The sequence below is a fragment of the Ovis canadensis genome, chromosome 19, assembly GCF_042477335.2.
Source record: "Ovis canadensis isolate MfBH-ARS-UI-01 breed Bighorn chromosome 19, ARS-UI_OviCan_v2, whole genome shotgun sequence".
Classification (NCBI taxonomy): domain Eukaryota; kingdom Metazoa; phylum Chordata; class Mammalia; order Artiodactyla; family Bovidae; genus Ovis; species Ovis canadensis.
The window spans coordinates 10,155,487-10,180,460 of NC_091263.1; positions in this window are offsets into that span (position 1 = coordinate 10,155,487).

The window sequence follows — 24,974 nt, forward strand, 5'->3', positions numbered from 1 at the left end:
CCCTGGATGTGTGCGGGACCCACGTGCTTCCTCTCGAGTGGAGACGGGTATGTCGGGGAACTTCTTGAGTTGCAGCAAGGGTGTGAAGGACCCTTTGGAAGTTCCAGTGGTTAGACGTGATTAGCCTCGAGAAGCCTCAGCGGAAATGGGCCTCATCTCGCCTGGAGGGCAAAACCGCCTGGATTTTCTCGAGTTGCGGCAGGTGCTCTCGACTTACGACGGGGACCTCAGGGACCCGCTCTGGTGGCCTCAGGAAAGGCCAGTCCCCATGCGAGTTCCTCGGGGGCCTCTCGGGATTCCTCTCCCGTGGATGGCGGGGCCTAAGACCTTGTGTGGAGTCGGGGCCGGAACCTGAGGATTCCTCTCCAGTGCTGACATGGATCTTGGGGTACTTCTGGAGTCTCCCCAGGGGAGTCAGTCCTCGTCTCGAATGCGGGCATGCACTTGCTCTTTCCTCCAGAGCGGTAGCAGCAGTGTCACGCAGTCCGCCGCGTGGATCAAAGGATCTATGGTTTTCCCTCGAGTCTTTCCCACGAGGCTTTCCCACGAGGCTTACCCACAGGGCTGTCCCACGTGCACACGTGGTGGGAGTCGATCCTCGGCTTGAACGTCAAGGCAGTGCAGGGAAAACAGGTTCCTCTGGAATGGACTGACACATCTGGGGGACTCTTGGAATGGTGTCAGGACCCTGGAGTTCCTCTCGCCTTTCCTGTGGAGAGCGCCTCCTCTTGAGATGCGACGGGAACGCCGGGAATTCTTTCCCTACGAAACAGGGAAAGGATCCCTCATCTCGAGCTAGGAGACGGAAACGGGGCTCCCCTGGATGTGTGCGGGACCCCACGTGCTTCATCTCGAGTGGAGACGGGTATGTCGGGGAACTTCTTGAGTTGCAGCAATGGTGTGAAGGACCCTTTGGAAGTTCCAGTGGTTAGACGTGATTGGCCTCGAGAAGCCTCAGCGGAAATGGGCCTCATCTCGCCTGGAGGGCAAAACCTCCTGGATTTTCTCGAGTTGCGGCAGGTGCTCTCGACTTACGACGGGGACCTCAGGGACCCGCTCTGGTGGCCTCAGGAAAGGCCAGTCCCCATGCGAGTTCCTCGGGGGCGTCTCGGGATTCCTCTCCCGTCGATGCCGGGGCCTAAGACCTTGTGTGGAGTCGGGGCCGGAACCTGAGGATTCCTCTCCAGTGCTGACATGGATCTTGGGGTACTTCTGGAGTCTCCCCAGGGGAGTCAGTCCTCGTCTCGAATGCGGGCATGCACTTGCGCTTTCCTCCAGAGCGGTAGCAGCAGTGTCACGCAGTCCGCCGCGTGGATCAAAGGATCTATGGTTTTCCCTCGAGTCTTTCCCACGAGGCTTTCCCACGAGGCTTTCCCACAGGGCTGTCCCACGTGCACACGTGGTGGGAGTCGATCCTCGGCTTGAACGTCAAGGCAGTGCAGGGAAAACAGTTTCCTCTGGAATGGACTGACACATCTGGGGGACTCTTGGAATGGTGGCATGACCCTGGAGATCCTCTCGCCTTTCCTGTGGAGAGCGCCTCCTCTTGAGATGCGACGGGAACGCCGGGAATTCTTTCCCTACGAAACAGGGAAAGGATCCCTCATCTCGAGCTAGGAGGCGGAAACGGGGCTACCCTGGATGTGTGTGGGACCCACGTGCTTCCTCTCGAGTGGAGACGGGTATGTCGGGGAACTTCTTGAGTTGCAGCAAGGGTGTGAAGGACCCTTTGGAAGTTCCAGTGGTTAGATGTGATTGGCCTCGAGAAGCCTCAGCGGAAATGGGCCTGATCTCGCCTGAAGGGCAAAACCTCCTGGATTTTCTCGAGTTGCGGCAGGTGCTCTCGACTTACGACGGGGACCTCAAGGACCCGCTCTGGTGGCTTCAGGAAAGGCCAGTCCCCATGCGAGTTCCTCGGGGGCCTCTCGGGATTCCTCTCCCGTCGATGCCGGGGCCTAAGACCTTGTGTGGAGTCGGGGCCGGAACCTGAGGATTCCTCTCCAGTGCTGACATGGATCTTGGGGTATTTCTGGAGTCTCCTCAGGGGATTCAGTCCTCGTCTCGAATGCGGGCATGCACTTGCGCTTTCCTCCAGAGCGGTAGCAGCAGTGTCTCGCAGTCCGCCGCGTGGATCAAAGGATCTATGGTTTTCCCTCGAGTCTTTCCCACGAGGCTTTCCCACGAGGCTTTCCCACAGGGCTGTCCCACGTGCACACGTGGTGGGAGTCGATCCTCGGCTTGAAAGTCAAGGCAGTGCAGGGAAAACAGGTTCCTCTGGAATGGACTGACACATCTGGGGGACTCTTGGAATGGTGTCTCGACCCTGGAGTTCCTCTCGCCTTTCCTGTGGAGAGCGCCTCCTCTTGAGATGCGACGGGAACGCCGGGAATTCTTTCCCTACGAAACAGGGAAAGGATCCCTCATCTCGAGCTAGGAGGCGGAAACGGGGCTCCCCTGGATGTGTGCGGGACCCACGTGCTTCCTCTCGAGTGGAGACGGGTATGTCGGGGAACTTCTTGAGTTGCAGCAAGGGTGTGAAGGACCCTTTGGAAGTTCCAGTGGTTAGACGTGATTAGCCTCGAGAAGCCTCAGCGGAAATGGGCCTCATCTCGCCTGGAGGGCAAAACCGCCTGGATTTTCTCGAGTTGCGGCAGGTGCTCTCGACTTACGACGGGGACCTCAGGGACCCGCTCTGGTGGCCTCAGGAAAGGCCAGTCCCCATGCGAGTTCCTCGGGGGCCTCTCGGGATTCCTCTCCCGTCGATGGCGGGGCCTAAGACCTTGTGTGGAGTCGGGGCCGGAACCTGAGGATTCCTCTCCAGTGCTGACATGGATCTTGGGGTACTTCTGGAGTCTCCCCAGGGGAGTCAGTCCTCGTCTCGAATGCGGGCATGCACTTGCGCTTTCCTCCAGAGCGGTAGCAGCAGTGTCACGCAGTCCGCCGCGTGGATCAAAGGATCTATGGTTTTCCCTCGAGTCTTTCCCACGAGGCTTTCCCACGAGGCTTACCCACAGGGCTGTCCCACGTGCACACGTGGTGGGAGTCGATCCTCGGCTTGAACGTCAAGGCAGTGCAGGGAAAACAGGTTCCTCTGGAATGGACTGACACATCTGGGGGACTCTTGGAATGGTGTCAGGACCCTGGAGTTCCTCTCGCCTTTCCTGTGGAGAGCGCCTCCTCTTGAGATGCGACGGGAAGGCCGGGAATTCTTTCCCTACGAAACAGGGAAAGGATCCCTCATCTCGAGCTAGGAGACGGAAACGGGGCTCCCCTGGATGTGTGCGGGACCCCACGTGCTTCCTCTCGAGTGGAGACGGGTATGTCGGGGAACTTCTTGAGTTGCAGCAATGGTGTGAAGGACCCTTTGGAAGTTCCAGTGGTTAGACGTGATTGGCCTCGAGAAGCCTCAGCGGAAATGGGCCTCATCTCGCCTGGAGGGCAAAACCTCCTGGATTTTCTCGAGTTGCGGCAGGTGCTCTCGACTTACGACGGGGACCTCAGGGACCCGCTCTGGTGGCCTCAGGAAAGGCCAGTCCCCATGCGAGTTCCTCGGGGGCCTCTCGGGATTCCTCTCCCGTCGATGCCGGGGCCTAAGACCTTGTGTGGAGTCGGGGCCGGAACCTGAGGATTCCTCTCCAGTGCTGACATGGATCTTGGGGTACTTCTGGAGTCTCCCCAGGGGAGTCAGTCCTCGTCTCGAATGCGGGCATGCACTTGCGCTTTCCTCCAGAGCGGTAGCAGCAGTGTCACGCAGTCCGCCGCGTGGATCAAAGGATCTATGGTTTTCCCTCGAGTCTTTCCCACGAGGCTTTCCCACGAGGCTTTCCCACAGGGCTGTCCCACGTGCACACGTGGTGGGAGTCGATCCTCGGGTTGAACGTCAAGGCAGTGCAGGGAAAACAGGTTCCTCTGGAATGGACTGACACATCTGGGGGACTCTTGGAATGGTGGCATGACCCTGGAGAGCCTCTCGCCTTTCCTGTGGAGAGCGCCTCCTCTTGAGATGCGACGGGAACGCCGGGAATTCTTTCCCTACGAAACAGGGAAAGGATCCCTCATCTCGAGCTAGGAGGCGGAAACGGGGCTACCCTGGATGTGTGTGGGACCCACGTGCTTCCTCTCGAGTGGAGACGGGTATGTCGGGGAACTTCTTGAGTTGCAGCAAGGGTGTGAAGGACCCTTTGGAAGTTCCAGTGGTTAGATGTGATTGGCCTCGAGAAGCCTCAGCGGAAATGGGCCTCATCTCGCCTGAAGGGCAAAACCTCCTGGATTTTCTCGAGTTGCGGCAGGTGCTCTCGACTTACGACGGGGACCTCAGGGACCCGCTCTGGTGGCCTCAGGAAAGGCCAGTCCCCATGCGAGTTCCTCGGGGGCCTCTCGGGATTACTGTCCCGTCGATGCCGGGGCCTAAGACCTTGTGTGGAGTCGGGGCCGGTACCTGAGGATTCCTCTCCAGTGCTGACATGGATCTTGGGGTACTTCTGGAGTCTCCCCAGGGGAGTCAGTCCTCGTCTCGAATGCGGGCATGCACTTGCGCTTTCCTCCAGAGCGGTAGCAGCAGTGTCACGCAGTCCGCCGCGTGGATCAAAGGATCTATGGTTTTCCCTCGAGTCTTTCCCACGAGGCTTTCCCACGAGGCTTTCCCACAGGGCTGTCCCACGTGCACACGTGGTGGGAGTCGATCCTCGGCTTGAACGTCAAGGCAGTGCAGGGAAAACAGTTTCCTCTGGAATGGACTGACACATCTGGGGGACTCTTGGAATGGTGGCATGACCCTGGAGATGCTCTCGCCTTTCCTGTGGAGAGCGCCTCCTCTTGAGATGCGACGGGAACGCCGGGAATTCTTTCCCTACGAAACAGGGAAAGGATCCCTCATCTCGAGCTAGGAGGCAGAAACGGGGCTCCCCTGGATGTGTGCGGGACACCACGTGCTTCCTCTCGAGTGGAGACGGGTATGTCGGGGAACTTCTTGAGTTGCAGCAAGGGTGTGAAGGACCCTTTGAAAGTTCCAGTGGATAGATGTGATTGGCCTCGAGAAGCCTCAGCAGAAATGGGCCTCATCTCGCCTGGAGGGCAAACCCTCCTGGATTTTCTCGAGTTGCGGCAGGTGCTCTCGACTTATGACGGGGACCTCAGGGACCCGCTCTGGTGGCCTCAGGAAAGGCCAGTCCCCATTCGAGTTCCTCGGGGGCGTCTCGGGATTCCTCTCCCGTCGATGACGGGGCCTAAGACCTTGTGTGGAGTCCGGGCCGGAACCTGAGGATTCCTCACCAGTGCTGACATGGATCTTGGGGTACTTCTGGAGTCTCCCCAGGGGAGTCAGTCCTCGTCTCGAATGCGGGCATGCACTTGCGCTTTCCTCCAGAACGGTAGCAGCAGTGTCACGCAGTCCGCCGCGTGGAACAAAGGATCTATGGTTTTCCCTCGAGTCTTTCCCACGAGGCTTTCCCACGAGGCTTTCCCACAGGGCTGTCCCACGTGCACACGTGGTGGGAGTCGATCCTCGGCTTGAACGTCAAGGCAGTGCAGGGAAAACAGGTTCCTCTGGAATGGACTGACACATCTGGGGAACTCTTGGAATGGTGGCACGACCCTGGAGTTCCTCTCGCCTTTCCTGTGGAGAGCACCTCCTCTTGAGATGCTACGGGAACGCCGGGAATTCTTTCCCTACGAAACAGGGAAAGGATCCCTCATCTCGAGCTAGGAGGCGGAAACGGGGCTCCCCTGGATGTGTGTGGGACCCACGTGCTTCCTCTCGAGTGGAGACGGGTATGTCGGGGAACTTCTTGAGTTGCAGCAAGGGTGTGAAGGACCCTTTGGAAGTTCCAGTGGTTAGATGTGATTGGCCTCGAGAAGCCTCAGCGGAAATGGGCCTCATCTCGCCTGAAGGGCAAAACCTCCTGGATTTTCTCGAGTTGCGGCAGGTGCTCTCGACTTACGACGGGGACCTCAGGGACCCGCTCTGGTGGCCTCAGGAAAGGCCAGTCCCCATGCGAGTTCCTCGGGGGCCTCTCGGGATTCCTCTCCCGTCGATGCCGGGGCCTAAGACCTTGTGTGGAGTCGGGGCCGGAACCTGAGGATTCCTCTCCAGTGCTGACATGGATCTTGGGGTATTTCTGGAGTCTCTTCAGGGGATTCAGTCCTCGTCTCGAATGCGGGCATGCACTTGCGCTTTCCTCCAGAGCGGTAGCAGCAGTGTCTCGCAGTCCGCCGCGTGGATCAAAGGATCTATGGTTTTCCCTCGAGTCTTTCCCACGAGGCTTTCCCACGAGGCTTTCCCACAGGGCTGTCCCACGTGCACACGTGGTGGGAGTCGATCCTCGGCTTGAACGTCAAGGCAGTGCAGGGAAAACAGGTTCCTCTGGAATGGACTGACACATCTGGGGAACTCTTGGAATGGTGGCACGACCCTGGAGTTCCTCTCGCCTTTCCTGTGGAGAGCACCTCCTCTTGAGATGCGACGGGAACGCCGGGAATTCTTTCCCTACGAAACAGGGAAAGGATCCCTCATCTCGAGCTAGGAGGCGGAAACGGGGCTCCCCTGGATGTGTGCGGGACCCACGTGCTTCCTCTCGAGTGGAGACGGGTATGTCGGGGAACTTCTTGAGTTGCAGCAAGGGTGTGAAGGACCCTTTGGAAGTTCCAGTGGTTAGACGTGATTAGCGTCGAGAAGCCTCAGCGGAAATGGGCCTCATCTCGCCTGGAGGGCAAAACCTCCTGGATTTTCTCGAGTTGCGGCAGGTGCTCTCGACTTACGACGGGGACCTCAGGGACCCGCTCTGGTGGCCTCAGGAAAGGCCAGTCCCCATGCGAGTTCCTCGGGGGCCTCTCGGGATTCCACTCCCGTCGATGCCGGGGCCTAAGACCTTGTGTGGAGTCGGGGCCGGAACCTGAGGATTCCTCTCCAGTGCTGACATGGATCTTGGGGTACTTCTGCAGTCTCCCCAGGGGAGTCAGTCCTCGTTTCGAATGCGGGCATGCACTTGCACTTTCCTCCAGAGCGGTAGCAGCAGTGTCACGCAGTCCGCCGCGTGGATCAAAGGATCTATGGTTTTCCCTCGAGTCTTTCCCACGAGGCTTTCCCACGAGGCTTTCCCACAGGGCTGTCCCACGTGCACACGTGGTGGGAGTCGATCCTCGGCTTGAACGTCAAGGCAGTGCAGGGAAAACAGGTTCCTCTGGAATGGACTGACACATCTGGGGGACTCTTGGAATCGTGTCACGACCCTGGAGTTCCTCTCGCCTTTCCTGTGGAGAGCGCTTCCTCTTGAGATGCGACGGGAACGCCGGGAATTCTTTCCCTACGAAACAGGGAAAGTATCCCTCATCTCGAGCTAGGAGGCGGAAACGGGGCTCCCCTGGATGTGTGCGGGACCCCACGTGCTTCCTCTCGAGTGGAGACGGGTATGTCGGGGAACTTCTTGAGTTGCAGCAATGGTGTGAAGGCCCCTTTGGAAGTTCCAGTGGTTAGATGTGATTGGCCTCGAGAAGCCTCAGCGGAAATGGGCCTCATCTCGCCTGGAGGGCAAAACCTCCTGGATTTTCTCGAGTTGCGGCAGGTGCTCTCGACTTACGACGGGGACCTCAGGGACCCGCTCTGGTGGCCTCAGGAAAGGCCAGTCCCCATGCGAGTTCCTCGGGGGCGTCTCGGGATTCCTCTCCCGTCGATGCCGGGGCCTAAGACCTTGTGTGGAGTCGGGGCCGGAACCTGAGGATTCCTCTCCAGTGCTGACATGGATCTTCGGGTACTTCTGGAGTCTCCCCAGGGGAGTCAGTCCTCGTCTCGAATGCGGGCATGCACTTGCGCTTTCCTCCAGAGCGGTAGCAGCAGTGTCACGCAGTCCGCCGCGTGGATCAAAGGATCTATGGTTTTCCCTCGAGTCTTTCCCACGAGGCTTTCCCACGAGGCTTTCCCACAGGGCTGTCCCACGTGCACACGTGGTGGGAGTCGATCCTCGGCTTGAACGTCAAGGCAGTGCAGGGAAAACAGGTTCCTCTGGAATGGACTGACACATCTGGGGGACTCTTGGAATGGTGGCACGACCCTGGAGTTCCTCTCGCCTTTCCTGTGGAGATCGCCTCCCGTTGAGATGCGACGGGAACGCCGGGAATTCTTTCCCTACGAAACAGGGAAAGCATCCCTCATCTCGAGCTAGGAGGCGGAAACGGGGCTCCCCTGGATGTGTGCGGGACCCCACGTGCTTCCTCTCGAGTGGAGACGGGTATGTCGGGGAACTTCTTGAGTTGCAGCAATGGTGTGAAGGACCCTTTGGAAGTTCCAGTGGTTAGATGTGATTGGCCTTGAGAAGCCTCAGAGGAAATGGGCCTCATCTCGCCTGGAGGGCAAAACCTCCTGGATTTTCTCGAGTTGCGGCAGGTGCTCTCGACTTTCGACGGGGACCTCAGGGAACCGCTCTGGTGGCCTCAGGAAAGGCCAGTCCCCATGCGAGTTCCTCGGGGGCCTCTCGGGATTCCTCTCCCGTCGATGCCGGGGCCTAAGACCTTGTGTGGAGTCGGGGCCGGAACCTGAGGATTCCTCTCCAGTGCTGACATGGATCTTCGGGTACTTCTGGAGTCTCCCCAGGGGAGTCAGTCCTCGTCTCGAATGCGGGCATGCACTTGCGCTTTCCTCCAGAGCGGTAGCAGCAGTGTCACGCAGTCCTCCGCGTGGATCAAAGGATCTATGGTTTTCCCTCGAGTCTTTCCCACGAGGCTTTCCCACGAGGCTTTCCCACAGGGCTGTCCCACGTGCACACGTGGTGGGAGTCGATCCTCGGCTTGAACGTCAAGGCAGTGCAGGGAAAACAGGTTCCTCTGGAATGGACTGACACATCTGGGGGACTCTTGGAATGGTGGCACGACCCTGGAGTTCCTCTCGCCTTTCCTGTGGAGAGCGCCTCCTCTTGAGATGCGACGGGAACGCCGGGAATTCTTTCCCTACGAAACAGGGAAAGGATCCCTCATCTCGAGCTAGGAGGCGGAAACGGGGCTCCCCTGGATGTGTGCGGGAACCCACGTGCTTCCTCTCGAGTGGAGACGGGTATGTCGGGGAACTTCTTGAGTTGCAGCAATGGTGTGAAGGACCCTTTGGAAGTTCCAGTGGTTAGATGTGATTGGCCTCGAGAAGCCTCAGCGGAAATGGGCCTCATCTCGCCTGGAGGGCAAAACCTCCTGGATTTTCTCGAGTTGCGGCAGGTGCTCTCGACTTACGACGGGGACCTCAGGGACCCGCTCTGGTGGCCTCAGGAAAGGCCAGTCCCCATGCGAGTTCCTCGGGGCCCTCTCGGGATTCCTCTCCCGTCGATGCCGGGGCCTAAGACCTTGTGTGGAGTCGGGGCCGGAACCTGAGGATTCCTCTCCAGTGCTGACATGGATCTTGGGGTACTTCTGGAGTCTCCCCAGGGGAGTCAGTCCTCGTCTCGAATGCGGGCATGCACTTGCGCTTTCCTCCAGAGCGGTAGCAGCAGTGTCACGCAGTCCGCCGCGTGGATCAAAGGATCTATGGTTTTCCCTCGAGTCTTTCCCACGAGGCTTTCCCACGAGGCTTTCCCACAGGGCTGTCCCACGTGCACACGTGGTGGGAGTCGATCCTCGGCTTGAACGTCAAGGCAGTGCAGGGAAAACAGGTTCCTCTGGAATGGACTGACACATCTGGGGGACTCTTGGAATCGTGTCACGACCCTGGAGTTCCTCTCGCCTTTCCTGTGGAGAGCGCTTCCTCTTGAGATGCGACGGGAATGCCGGGAATTCTTTCCCTACGAAACAGGGAAAGTATCCCTCATCTCGAGCTAGGAGGCGGAAACGGGGCTCCCCTGGATGTGTGCGGGACCCCACGTGCTTCCTCTCGAGTGGAAACGGGTATGTCGGGGAACTTCTTGAGTTGCAGCAATGGTGTGAAGGACCCTTTGGAAGTTCCAGTGGTTAGATGTGATTGGCCTCGAGAAGCCTCAGCGGAAATGGGCCTCATCTCGTCTGGAGGGCAAAACCTCCTGGATTTTCTCGAGTTGCGGCTGGTGCTCTCGACTTACGACGGGGACCTCAGGGACCTGCTCTGGTGGCCTCAGGAAAGGCCAGTCCCCATGCGAGTTCCTCGGGGGCCTATCGGGATTCCTCTCCCGTCGATGCCGGGGCCTAAGACCTTATGTGGAGTCGGGGCCGGAACCTGAGGATTCCTATCCAGTGCTGACATGGATCTTGGGGTACTTCTGGAGTCTCCCCAGGGGAGTCAGTCCTCGTCTCGAATGCGGGCATGCACTTGCGCTTTCCTCCAGAGCGGTAGGAGCAGTGTCACGCAGTCCGCCGCGTGGATCAAAGGATCTATGGTTTTCCCTCGAGTCTTTCCCACGAGGCTTTCCCACGAGGCTTTCCCACAGGGCTGTCCCACGTGCACACGTGGTGGGAGTCGATCCTCGGCTTGAACGTCAAGGCAGTGCAGGGAAAACAGGTTCCTCTGGAATGGGCTGACACATCTGGGGGACTCTTGGAATGGTGGCACGACCCTGGAGTTCCTCTAGCCTTTCCTGTGGAGATCGCCTCCTCTTGAGATGCGACGGGAACGCCGGGAATTCTTTCCCTACGAAACAGGGAAAGGATCCCTCATCTCGAGCTAGGAGGCGGAAACGGGGCTCCCCTGGATGTGTGCGGGACACCATGTGCTTCCTCTCGAGTGGAGACGGGTATGTCGGGGAACTTCTTGAGTGGCAGCAAGGGTGTGAAGGACCCTTTGGAAGTTCCAGTGGTTAGATGTGATTTTCCTCGAGAAGCCTCAGCGGAAATGGACCTCATCTCGCCTGGAGGGCAAAACCTCCTGGATTTTCTCGAGTTGCGGCAGGTGCTCTCGACTTACGACGGGGACCTCAGGGACCCGCTCTGGTGGCCTCAGGAAAGGCCAGTCCCCATGCGAGTTCCTCGGGGGCCTCTCGGGATTCCTCTCCCGTCGATGCCGGGGCCTAAGACCTTGTGTGGAGTCGGGGCCGGAACCTGAGGATTCCTCTCCAGTGCTGACATGGATCTTGGGGTACTTCTGGAGTCTCCCCAGGGGAGTCAGTCCTCGTCTCGAATGCGGGCATGCACTTGCGCTTTCCTCCAGAGCGGTAGCAGCAGTGTCACGCAGTGCGCCGCGTGGATCAAAGGATCTATGGTTTTCCCTCGAGTCTTTCCCACGAGGCTTTCCCATGAGGCGTTCCCACAGGGCTGTCCCACGTGCACACGTGGTTGGAGTCGATCCTCGGATTGAACGTCAAGGCAGTGCAGGGAAAACAGGTTCCTCTGGAATGGGCTGACACATCTGGGGGACTCTTGGAATGGTGGCATTACCCTGGAGTTCCTCTCGCCTTTCCTGTGGAGAGCGCCTCCTCTTGAGATGCGACGGGAACGCCGGGAATTCTTTCCCTACGAAACAGGGAAAGGATCCCTCATCTCGAGCTAGGAGGCGGAAACGGGGCTCCCCTGGATGTGTGCGGGACACCACGTGCTTCCTCTCGAGTGGAGACGGGTATGTCGGGGAACTTCTTGAGTTGCAGCAAGGGTGTGAAGGACCCTTTGGAAGTTCCAGTGGTTAGATGTGATTGGCCTCGAGAAGCCTCAGCTGAAATGGGCCTCATCTCGCCTGGAGGGCAAAACCTCCTGGATTTTCTCGAGTTGCGGCAGGTGCTCTCGACTTACGACGGGGACCTCAGGGACCCGCTCTGGTGGCCTCAGGAAAGGCCAGTCCCCATGCGAGTTCCTCGGGGCCCTCTCGGGATTCCTCTCCCGTCGATGCCGGGGCCTAAGACCTTGTGTGGAGTCGGGGCCGGAACCTGAGGATTCCTCTCCAGTGCTGACATGGATCTTGGGGTATTTCTGGAGTCTCCCCAGGGGAGTCAGTCCTCGTCTCGAATGCGGGCATGCACTTGCGCTTTCCTCCAGAGCGGTAGCAGCAGTGTCACGCAGTCCGCCGCGTGGATCAAAGGATCTATGGTTTTCCCTCGAGTCTTTCCCACGAGGCTTTCCCCCGAGGCTTTCCCACAGGGCTGTCCCACGTGCACACGTGGTGGGAGTCGATCCTCGGCTTGAACGTCAAGGCAGTGCAGGGAAAACAGGTTCCTCTGGAATGGACTGACACATCTGGGGGACTCTTGGAATGGTGTCACGACCCTGGAGTTCCTCTCGCCTTTCCTGTGGAGAGCGCTTCCTCTTGAGATGCGACGGGAACGCCGGGAATTCTTTCCCTACGAAACAGGGAAAGTATCCCTCATCTCGAGCTAGGAGGCGGAAACGGGGCTCCCCTGGATGTGTGCGGGACCCCACGTGTTTCCTCTCGAGTGGAGACGGGTATGTCGGGGAACTTCTTGAGTTGCAGCAATGGTGTGAAGGACCCTTTGGAAGTTCCAGTGGTTAGATGTGATTGGCCTCGAGAAGCCTCAGCGGAAATGGGCCTCATCTCGCCTGGAGGGCAAAACCTCCTGGATTTTCTCGAGTTGCGGAAGGTGCTCTAGACTTACGACGGGGACCTCAGGGACCCACTCTGGTGGCCTCAGGAAAGGCCAGTCCCCATGCGAGTTCTTCGGGGGCCTATCGGGATTCCTCTCCCGTCGATGCCGGGGCCTAAGACCTTGTGTGGAGTCGGGGCCGGAACCTGAGGATTCCTCTCCAGTGCTGACATGGATCTTGGGGTACTTCTGGAGTCTCCCCAGGGGAGTCAGTCCTCGTCTCGAATGCGGGCATGCACTTGCGCTTTCCTCCAGAGCGGTAGCAGCAGTGTCACGCAGTCCGCCGCGTGGATCAAAGGATCTATGGTTTTCCCTCGAGTCTTTCCCACGAGGCTTTCCCCCGAGGCTTTCCCACAGGGCTGTCCCACGTGCACACGTGGTGGGAGTCGATCCTCGGCTTGAACGTCAAGGCAGTGCAGGGAAAACAGGTTCCTCTGGAATGGACTGACACATCTGGGGGACTCTTGGAATCGTGTCACGACCCTGGAGTTCCTCTCGCCTTTCCTGTGGAGAGCACTTCCTCTTGAGATGCGTCGGGAACGCCGGGAATTCTTTCCCTACGAAACAGGGAAAGTATCCCTCATCTCGAGCTAGGAGGCGGAAACGGGGCTCCCCTGGATGTGTGCGGGACCCCACGTGCTTCCTCTCGAGTGGAGACGGGTATGTCGGGGAACTTCTTGAGTTGCAGCAATGGTGTGAAGGACCCTTTGGAAGTTCCAGTGGTTAGATGTGATTGGCCTCGAGAAGCCTCAGCGGAAATGGGCCTCATCTCGCCTGGAGGGCAAAACCTCCTGGATTTTCTCGAGTTGCGGAAGGTGCTCTAGACTTACGACGGGGACCTCAGGGACCCGCTCTGGTGGCCTCAGGAAAGGCCAGTCCCCATGCGAGTTCTTCGGGGGCCTATCGGGATTCCTCTCCCGTCGATGCCGGGGCCTAAGACCTTGTGTGGAGTCGGGGCCGGAACCTGAGGATTCCTCTCCAGTGCTGACATGGATCTTGGGGTACTTCTGGAGTCTCCCCAGGGGAGTCAGTCCTCGTCTCGAATGCGGGCATGCACTTGCGCTTTCCTCCAGAGCGGTAGCAGCAGTGTCACGCAGTCCGCCGCGTGGATCAAAGGATCTATGGTTTTCCCTCGAGTCTTTCCCACGAGGCTTTCCCACGAGGCTTTCCCACAGGGCTGTCCCACGTGCACACGTGGTGGGAGTCGATCCTCGGCTTGAACGTCAAGGCAGTGCAGGGAAAACAGTTTCCTCTGGAATGGGCTGACACATCTGGGGGACTCTTGGAATGGTGGCACGACCCTGGAGTTCCTCTCGCCTTTCCTGTGGAGATCGCCTTCTCTTGAGATGCGACGGGAACGCCGGGAATTCTTTCCCTACGAAACAGGGAAAGGATCCCTCATCTCGAGCTAGGAGGCGGAAACGGGGCTCCCCTGGATGTGTGCGGGACACCATGTGCTTCCTCTCGAGTGGAGACGGGTATGTCGGGGAACTTCATGAGTTGCAGCAAGGGTGTGAAGGACCCTTTGGAAGTTCCAGTGGTTAGATGTGATTGGCCTCGAGAAGCCTCAGCGGAAATGGACCTCATCTCGCCTGGAGGGCAAAACCTCCTGGATTTTCTCGAGTTGCGGCAGGTGCTCTCGACTTACGACGGGGACCTCAGGGACCCGCTCTGGTGGCCTCAGGAAAGGCCAGTCCCCATGCGAGTTCCTCGGGGGCCTCTCGGGATTCCTCTCCCGTCGATGCCGGGGCCTAAGACCTTGTGTGGAGTCGGGGCCGGAACCTGAGGATTCCTCTCCAGTGCTGACATGGATCTTGGGGTACTTCTGGAGTGTCCCCAGGGGAGTCAGTCCTCGTCTCGAATGCGGGCATGCACTTGCGCTTTCCTCCAGAGCGGTAGCAGCAGTGTCACGCAGTCCGCCGCGTGGATCAAAGGATCTATGGTTTTCCCTCGAGTCTTTCCCACGAGGCTTTCCCACGAGGCTTTCCCACAGGGCTGTCCCACGTGCACACGTGGTGGGAGTCGATCCTCGGCTTGAACGTCAAGGCAGTGCAGGGAAAACAGGTTCCTCTGGAATGGACTGACACATCTGGGGGACTCTTGGAATGGTGGCACGACCCTGGAGTTCCTCTCGCCTTTCCTGTGGAGAGCGCCTCCTCTTGAGATGCGACGGGAACGCCGGGAATTCTTTCCCTACGAAACAGGGAAAGGATCCCTCATCTCGAGCTAGGAGGCGGAAACGGGGCTCCCCTGGATGGGTGCGGGAACCCACGTGCTTCCTCTCGAGTGGAGACGGGTATGTCGGGGAACTTCTTGAGTTGCAGCACTGGTGTGAAGGACCCTTTGGAAGTTCCAGTGGTTAGATGTGATTGGCCTCGAGAAGTCTCAGCGGAAATGGGCCTCATCTCGCCTGGAGGGCAAAACCTCCTGGATTTTCTCGAGTTGCGGCAGGTGCTCTCGACTTACGACGGGGACCTCAGGGAACCGCTCTGGTGGCCTCAGGAAAGGCCAGTCCCCATGCGAGTTCCTCGGGGCCCTCTCGGGATTCCTCTCCCGTCGATGCCGGGGCCTAAGACCTTGTGTGGAGTCGGGGCCGGAACCTGAGGATTCCTCTCCAGTGCTGACATGGATCTTGGGGTACTTCTGGAGTCTCCCCAGGGGAGTCAGTCCTCGTCTCGAATGCGGGCATGCACTTGCGCTTTCCTCCAGAGCGGTAGCAGCAGTGTCACGCAGTCCGCCGCTTGGATCAAAGGATCTATGGTTTTCCCTCGAGTCTTTCCCACGAGGCTTTCCCACGAGGCTTTCCCACAGGGCTGTCCCACGTGCACACGTGGTGGGAGTCGATCCTCGGCTTGAACGTCAAGGCAGTGCAGGGAAAACAGGTTCCTCTGGAATGGACTGACACATCTGGGGGACTCTTGGAATGGTGTCTCGACCCTGGAGTTCCTCTCGCCTTTCCTGTGGAGAGCGCATCCTCTTGAGATGCGACGGGAACGCCGGGAATTCTTTCCCTACGAAACAGGGAAAGGATCCCTCATCTCGAGCTAGGAGGCGGAAACGGGGCTCACCTGGATGTGTGCGGGAACCCACGTGCTTCCTCTCGAGTGGAGACGGGTATGTCGGGGAACTTCTTGAGTGGCAGCAATGGTGTGAAGGACCCTTTGGAAGTTCCAGTGGTTAGATGTGATTGGCCTCGAGAAGCCTCAGCGGAAATGGGCCTCATCTCGCCTGGAGGGCAAAACCTCCTGGATTTTCTCGAGTTGCGGCAGGTGCTCTCGACTTGCGACGGGGACATCAGGGAACCGCTCTGGTGGCCTCAGGAAAGGCCAGTCCCCATGCGAGTTCCTCGGGGGCCTCTCGGGATTCCTCTCCCGTCGATGCCGGGGCCTAAGACTTTGTGTGGAGTCGGGGCCGGAACCTGAGGATTCCTCTCCAGTGCTGACATGGATCTTGGGGTACTTCTGGAGTCTCCCCAGGGGAGTCAGTCCTCGTCTCGAATGCGGGCATGCACTTGCGCTTTCCTCCAGAGCGGTAGCAGCAGTGTCACGCAGTGCGCCGCGTGGATCAAAGGATCTATGGTTTTCCCTCGTGTCTTTCCCACGAGGCTTTCCCACGAGGCGTTCCCACAGGGCTGTCCCACGTGCACACGTGGTGGGAGTCGATCCTCGGCTTGAAAGTCAAGGCAGTGCAGGGAAAACAGGTTCCTCTGGAATGGACTGACACATCTGGGGGACTCTTGGAATGGTGGCATTGCCCTGGAGTTCCTCTCGCCTTTCCTGTGGAGAGCGCCTCCTCTTGAGATGCGACGGGTACGCCGGGAATTCTTTCCCTACGAAACAGGGAGAGGATCCCTCATCTCCAGCTAGGAGGCGGAAACGGGGCTCCCCTGGATGTGTGCGGGACACCACGTGCTTCCTCTCGAGTGGAGACGGGTATGTCGGGGAACTTCTTGAGTTGCAGCAAGGGTGTGAAGGACCCTTTGGAAGTTCCAGTGGTTAGATGTGATTGGCCTCGAGAAGCCTCAGCGGAAATGGGCCTCATCTCGCCTGGAGGGCAAAACCTCCTGGATTTTCTCGAGTTGCGGCAGGTGCTCTCGACTTACGACGGGGACCTCAGGGACCCGCTCTGGTGGCCTCAGGAAAGGCCAGTCCCCATGCGAGTTCCTCGGGGCCCTCTCGGGATTCCTCTCCCGTCGATGCCGGGGCCTAAGACCTTGTGTGGAGTCGGGGCCGGAACCTGAGGATTCCTCTCCAGTGCTGACATGGATCTTGGGGTACTTCTGGAGTCTCCCCAGGGGAGTCAGTCCTCGTCTCGAATGCGGGCATGCACTTGCGCTTTCCTCCAGAGCGGTAGCAGCAGTGTCACGCAGTCCGCCGCGTGGCTCAAAGGATCTATGGTTTTCCCTCGAGTCTTTCCCACGAGGCTTTCCCACGAGGCTTTCCCACAGGGCTTTCCCAAGTGCACACGTGGTGGGAGTCGATCCTCGGCTTGAACGTCAAGGCAGTGCAGGGAAAACAGGTTCCTCTGGAATGGACTGACACATCTGGGGGACTCTTGGAATGGTGTCTCGACCCTGGAGTTCCTCTCGCCTTTCCTGTTGAAAGCGCCTCCTCTTGAGATGCGACGGGAACGCCGGGAATTCTTTCCCTACGAAACAGGGAAAGGATCCCTCATCTCGAGCTAGGAGGCGGAAACGGGGCTCCCCTGGATGTGTGCGGGACACCACGTGCTTCCTCTCGAGTGGAGACGGGTATGTCGGGGAACTTCTTGAGTTGCAGCAAGGGTGTGAAGGACCCTTTGGAAGTTCCAGTGGTTAGATGTGATTGGCCTCGAGAAGCCTCAGCGGAAATGGGCCTCATCTCGCCTGGAGGGCAAAACCTCCTGGATTTTCTCGAGTTGCGGCAGGTGCTCTCGACTTACGACGGGGACCTCAGGGACCCGCTCTGGTGGCCTCAGGAAAGGCCAGTCCCCATGCGAGTTCCTCGGGGGCCTCTCGGGATTCCTCTCCCGTCGATGCCGGGGCCTAAGACCTTGTGTGGAGTCGGGGCCGGAACCTGAGGATTCCTCTCCAGTGCTGTCATGGATCTTGGGGTACTTCTGGAGTCTCCCCAGGGGAGTCAGTCCTCGTCTCGAATGCGGGCATGCACTTGCGCTTTCCTCCAGAGCGGTAGCAGCAGTGTCACGCAGTCTGCCGCGTGGATCAAAGGATCTATGGTTTTCCCTCGAGTCTTTCCCACGAGGCTTTCCCACGAGGCTTTCCCACAGGGCTGTCCCACGTGCACACGTGGTGGGAGTCGATCCTCGGCTTGAACGTCAAGGCAGTGCAGGGAAAACAGGTTCCTCTGGAATGGACTGACACATCTGGGGGACTCTTGGAATGGTGTCTCGACCCTGGAGTTCCTCTCGCCTTTCCTGTGGAGAGCGCCTCCTCTTGAGATGCGACGGGAACGCCGGGAATTCTTTCCCTACGAAACAGGGAAAGGATCCCTCATCTCGAGCTAGGAGGCGGAAACGGGGCTCCCCTGGATGTGTGCGGGACCCCACGTGCTTCCTCTCGAGTGGAGACGGGTATGTCGGGGAACTTCTTGAGTTGCAGCAAGGGTGTGAAGGACCCTTTGGAAGTTCCAGTGGTTAGATGTGATTGGCCTCGAGAAGCCTCAGCGGAAATGGGCCTCATCTCGCCTGGAGGGCAAAACCTCCTGGATTTTCTCGAGTTGCGGCAGGTGCTCTCGACTTACGACGGGGACCTCAGGGACCCGCTCTGGTGGCCTCAGGAAAGGCCAGCCCCATGCGAGTACCTCGGGGGCGTCTCGGGATTCCTCTCCCGTCGATGCCGGGGCCTAAGACCTTGTGTGGAGTCGGGGCCGGAACCTGAGGATTCCTCTCCAGTGCTGACATGGATCTTGGGGTACTTCTGGAGTCTCCCCAGGGGAGTCAGTCCTCGTCTCGAATGCGGGCATGCACTTGCGCTTTCCTCCAGAGCGGTAGCAGCAGTGTCACGCAGTCCGCCGCGTGGATCAAAGGATCTATGGTTTTCCCTCGAGTCTTTCCCACGAGGCTTTCCCACGAGGCTTTCCCACAGGGCTGTCCCACGTGCACACGTGGTGGGAGTCGATCCTCGGCTTGAACGTCAAGGCAGTGCAGGGAAAACAGGTTCCTCTGGAATGGACTGACACATCTGGGGGACTCTTGGAATGGTGTCACGACCCTGAAGTTCCTCTCGCCTTTCCTGTGGAGAGCGCCTCCTCTTGAGATGCGACGGGAACACCGGGAATTCTTTCCCTACGAAACAGGGAAAGGATCCCTCATCTCGAGCTAGGAGGCGGAAACGGGGCTCCCCTGGATGTGTGCGGGACCCCACGTGCTTCCTCTCGAGTGGAGACGGGTATGTCGGGGAACTTCTTGAGTTGCAGCAATGGTGTGAAGGACCCTTTGGAAGTTCCAATGGTTAGATGTGATTGGCCTCGAGAAGCCTCAGAGGAAATGAGCCTCATCTCGCCTGGAGGGCAAAACCTCCTGGATTTTCTCTAGTTGCGGAAGGTGCTCTCCACTTTCGACGGGGACCTCAGGGAACCTCTGTGGTGGCCTCAGGAAAGGCCAGTCCCCATGCGAGTTCCTCGGGGGCCTCTCGGGATTCCTCTCCCGTCGATGCCGGGGCCTAAGACCTTGTGTGGAGTCGGGGCTGGAACCTGAGGATTCCTCTCCAGTGCTGACATGGATCTTGGTGTAATTCTGGAGTCTCCCCAGGGGAGTCAGTCCTCGTCTCGAATGCGGGCATGCACTTGCGCTTTCCTCCAGAGCGGTAGCAGCAGTGTCACGCAGTCCGCCGCGTGGATCAAAGGATCTATGGTTTTCCATCGAGTCTTTCCCACGAGGCTTTCCCACGAGGCTTTCCCACAGGGCTGTCCCACGTGCACACGTGGTGGGAGTCGATCCTCGGCTTGAACGTCAAGGCAGTGCAGGGAAAACAGGTTCCTCTGGAATGGACTGACACATCTGGGGGACTCTTGGAATGGTGTCTCGACCCTGGAGTTCCTCTCGCCTTTCCTGTGGAGAGTGCCTCCTCTTGAGATGCGACAGGAACGCCGGGAATTCTTTCCCTACGAAACAGGGAAAGGATCCCTCATCTCGAGCTAGGAGGCGGAAACGGGGCTCCCCTGGATGTGTGTGGGAACCCACGTGCTTCCTCTCGAGTGGAGACGGGTATGTCAGGGAACTTCTTGAGTTGCAGCAATGGTGTGAAGGACCCTTTGGAAGTTCCAGTGGTTAGATGTGATTGGCCTCGAGAAGCCTCAGCGGAAATGGGCCTCATCTCGCCTGGAGGGCAAAACCTCCTGGATTTTCTCGAGTTGCGGCAGGTGCTCTCGACTTACGACGGGGACCTCAGGGACCCGCTCTGGTGGCCTCAGGAAAGGCCAGTCCCCATGCGAGTTCCTCGGGGGCCTCTCGGGATTACTCTCCCGTCGATGCCGGGGCCTAAGACCTTGTGTGGAGTCGGGGCCGGAACCTGAGGATTCCTCTCCAGTGCTGACATGGATCTTGGGGTACTTCTGGAGTCTCCCCAGGGGAGTCAGTCCTCGTCTCGAATGCGGGCATGCACTTGCGCTTTCCTCCAGAGCGGTAGCAGCAGTGTCACGCAGTCCGCCGCGTGGATCAAAGGATCTATGGTTTTCCCTCGAGTCTTTCCCACGAGGCTTTCCCACGAGGCTTTCCCACAGGGCTGTCCCACGTGCACACGTGGTGGGAGTCGATCCTCGGCTTGAACGTCAAGGCAGTGCAGGGAAAACAGGTTCCTCTGGATTGGACTGACACATCTGGGGCACTCTTGAAATGGTGTCTCGACCCTGGAGTTCCTCTCGCCTTTCCTGTGGAGAGCGCCTCCTCTTGAGATGCGACGGGAACGCCGGGAATTCTTTCCCTACGAAACAGGGAAAGGATCAATCATCTCGAGCTAGGAGGCGGAAACGTGGCTCCCCTGGATGTGTGCGGGACCCCACGTGCTTCCTCTCGAGTGGAGACGGGTATGTCGGGGAACTTCTTGAGTTGCAGCAAGGGTGTGAAGGACCCTTTGGAAGTTCCAGTGGTTAGATGTGATTGGCCTCGAGAAGCCTCAGCGGAAATGGGCCTCATCTCGCCTGGAGGGCAAAACCTCCTGGATTTTCTCGAGTTGCGGCAGGTGCTCTCGACTTACGACGGGGACCTCAGGGACCCGCTCTGGTGGCCTCAGGAAAGGCCAGTCCCCATGCGAGTTCCTCGGGGGCGTCTCGGGATTCCTCTCCCGTCGATGCCGGGGCCTAAGACCTTGTGTGGAGTCGGGGCCGGAACCTGAGGATTCCTCTCCAGTGCTGACATGGATCTTGGGGTACTTCTGGAGTCTCCCCAGGGGAGTCAGTCCTCGTCTCGAATGCGGGCATGCACTTGCGCTTTCCTCCAGAGCGGTAGCAGCAGTGTCACGCAGTCCGCCGCGTGGATCAAAGGATCTATGGTTTTCCCTCGAGTCTTTCCCACGAGGCTTTCCCACGAGGCTTTCCACAGGGCTGTCCCACGTGCACACGTGGTGGGACTCGATCCTCGGCTTGAACGTCAAGGCAGTGCAGGGAAAACAGGTTCCTCTGGAATGGACTGACACATCTGGGGGACTCTTGGAATGGTGGCACGACCCTGGAGTTCCTCTCGCCTTTCCTGTGGAGAGCGCCTCCTCTTGAGATGCGACGGGAACACCGGGAATTCTTTCCCTACGAAACAGGGAAAGGATCCCTCATCTCGAGCTAGGAGGCGGAAACGGGGTTCCCCTGGATGTGTGCGGGACCCCACGTGCTTCCTCTCGAGTGGAGACGGGTATGTCGGGGAACTTCTTGAGTTGCAGCAATGGTGTTAAGGACCCTTTGGAAGTTCCAGTGGTTAGATGTGATTGGCCTCGAGAAGCCTCAGAGGAAATGAGCCTCATCTCCCCTGGAGGGCAAAACCTCCTGGATTTTCTCGAGTTGCGGAAGGTGCTCTCGACTTTCGACGGGGACCTCAGGGAACCTCTGTGGTGGCCTCAGGAAAGGCCAGTCCCCATGCGAGTTCCTCGGGGGCCTCTCGGGATTCCTCTCCCGTCGATGCCGGGGCCTAAGACCTTGTGTGGAGTCGGGGCCGGAACCTGAGGATTCCTCTCCAGTGCTGACATGGATCTTGGGGTACTTCTGGAGTCTCCCCAGGGGAGTCAGTCCTCGTCTCGAATGCGGGCATGCACTTGCGCTTTCCTCCAGAGCGGTAGCAGCAGTGTCACGCAGTCCGCCGCGTGGATCAAAGGATCTATGGTTTTCCCTCGAGTCTTTCCCACGAGGCTTTCCCACGAGGCTTTCCCACAGGGCTGTCCCACGTGCACACGTGGTGGGAGTCGATCCTCGGCTTGAACGTCAAGGCAGTGCAGGGAAAACAGGTTCCTCTGGAATGGACTGACACATCTGGGGGACTCTTGGAATGGTGGCACGACCCTGGAGTTCCTCTCGCCTTTCCTGTGGAGAGCGCCTCCTCTTGAGATGCGACGAGAACGCCGGGAATTCTTTCCCTACGAAACAGGGAAAGGATCCCTCATCTCGAGCTAGGAGGCGGAAACGGGGCTCCCCTGGATGTGTGCGGGACCCACGTGCTTCCTCTCGAGTGGAGACGGGTATGTCGGGGAACTTCTTGAGTTGCAGCAAGGGTGTGAAGGACCCTTTGGAAGTTCCAGTGGTTAGACATGATTAGCCTCGAGAAGCCTCAGTGGAAATGGGCCTCATCTCGCCTGGAGGGCAAAACCTCCTGGATTTTCTCGAGTTGCGGCAGGTGCTCTCGACTTACGACGGGGACCTCAGGGACCCGCTCTGGTGGCCTCAGGAAAGGCCAGTCCCCATGCGAGTTCCTCGGGGGCGTCTCGGGATTCCTCTCCCGTCGATGCCGGGGCCTAAGACCTTGTGTGGAGTCGGGGCCGGAACCTGAGGATTCCTCTCCAGTGCTGACATGGATCTTGGGGTACTTCTGGAGTCTCCCCAGGGGAGTCAGTCCTCGTCTCGAATGCGGGCATGCACTTGCGCTTTCCTCCAGAGCGGTAGCAGCAGTGTCACGCAGTCCGCCGCGTGGATCAAAGGATCTATGGTTTTCCCTCGAGTCTTTCCCACGAGGCTTTCCCACGAGGCTTTCCCACAGGGCTGTCCCACGTGCACACGTGGTGGGAGTCGATCCTCGGCTTGAACGTCAAGGCAGTGCAGGGAAAACAGGTTCCTCTGGAATGGACTGACACATCTGGGGGACTCTTGGAATGGTGTCTCGACCCTGGAGTTCCTCTCGCCTTTCCTGTGGAGAGCGCCTCCTCTTGAGATGCGACGGGAACGCCGGGAATTCTTTCCCTACAAAACAGGGAAAGGATCCCTCATCTCGAGCTAGGAGGCGGAAACGGGGCTCCCCTGGATGTGTGCGGGAACCCACGTGCTTCCTCTCGAGTGGAGACGGGTATGTCGGGGAACTTCTTGAGTTGCAGCAATGGTGTGAAGGACCCTTTGGAAGTTCCAGTGGTTAGATGTGATTGGCCTCGAGAAGCCTCAGCGGAAATGGGCCTCATCTCGCCTGGAGGGCAAAACCTCCTGGATTTTCTCGAGTTGCGGCAGGTGCTCTCGACTTACGACGGGGACCTCAGGGACCCGCTCTGGTGGCCTCAGGAAAGGCCAGTCCCCATGCGAGTTCCTCGGGGGCCTCTCGGGATTCCTCTCCCGTCGATGCCGGGGCCTAAGACCTTGTGTGGAGTCGGAGCCGGAACCTGAGGATTCCTCTCCAGTGCTGACATGGATCTTGGGGTACTTCTGGAGTCTCCCCAGGGGAGTCAGTCCTCGTCTCGAATGCGGGCATGCACTTGCGCTTTCCTCCAGAGCGGTAGCAGCAGTGTCACGCAGTCCGCCGCGTGGATCAAAGGATCTATGGTTTTCCCTCGAGTCTTTCCCACGAGGCTATCCCACGAGGCTTTCCCACAGGGCTGTCCCACGTGCACACGTGGTGGGAGTCGATCCTCGGCTTGAACGTCAAGGCAGTGCAGGGAAAACAGGTTCCTCTGGAATGGACTGACACATCTGGGGGACTCTTGGAATGGTGTCTCGACCCTGGAGTTCCTCTCGCCTTTCCTGTGGAGAGCGCCTCCTCTTGAGATGCGACGGGAACGCCGGGAATTCTTTCCCTACGAAACAGGGAAAGGATCCCTCATCTCGAGCTAGGAGGCGGAAACGGGGCTCCCCTGGATGTGTGCGGGAACCCACGTGCTTCCTCTCGAGTGGAGACGGGTATGTCGGGGAACTTCTTGAGTTGCAGCAATGGTGTGAAGGACCCTTTGGAAGTTCCAGTGGTTAGATGTGATTGGCCTCGAGAAGCCTCAGCGGAAATGGGCCTCATCTCGCCTGGAGGGCAAAACCTCCTGGATTTTCTCGAGTTGCGGCAGGTGCTCTCGACTTACGACGGGGACCTCAGGGACCCGCTCTGGTGGCCTCAGGAAAGGCCAGTCCCCATGCGAGTTCCTCGGGGGCCTCTCGGGATTCCTCTCCCGTCGATGCCGGGGCCTAAGACCTTGTGTGGAGTCGGAGCCGGAACCTGAGGATTCCTCTCCAGTGCTGACATGGATCTTGGGGTACTTCTGGAGTCTCCCCAGGGGAGTCAGTCCTCGTCTCGAATGCGGGCATGCACTTGCGCTTTCCTCCAGAGCGGTAGCAGCAGTGTCACGCAGTCCGCCGCGTGGATCAAAGGATCTATGGTTTTCCCTCGAGTCTTTCCCACGAGGCTATCCCACGAGGCTTTCCCACAGGGCTGTCCCACGTGCACACGTGGTGGGAGTCGATCCTCGGCTTGAACGTCAAGGCAGTGCAGGGAAAACAGGTTCCTCTGGATTGGACTGACACATCTGGGGCACTCTTGGAATGGTGTCTCGACCCTGGAGTTCCTCTCGCCTTTCCTGTGGAGAGCGCCTCCTCTTGAGATGCGACGGCAACGCCGGGAATTCTTTCCCTACGAAACAGGGAAAGGATCCCTCATCTCGAGCTAGGAGGCGGAAACGGGGCTCCCCTGGATGTGTGCGGGACCCCACGTGCTTCCTCTCGAGTGGAGACGGGTATGTCGGGGAACTTCTTGAGTTGCAGCAATGGTGTGAAGGACCCTTTGGAAGTTCCAGTGGTTAGATGTGATTGGCCTCGAGAAGCCTCAGCGGAAATGGGCCTCATCTCGCCTGGAGGGCAAAACCTCCTGGATTTTCTCGAGTTGCGGCAGGTGCTCTCGACTTACGACGGGGACCTCAGGGACCCGCTCTGGTGGCCTCAGGAAAGGCCAGTCCCCATGCGAGTTCCTCGGGGGCCTCTCGGGATTCCTCTCCCGTCGATGCCGGGGCCTAAGACCTTGTGTGGAGTTGGGGCCGGAACCTGAGGATTCCTCTCCAGTGCTGACATGGATCTTGGGGTACTTCTGGAGTCTCCCCAGGGGAGTCAGTCCTCGTCTCGAATGCGGGCATGC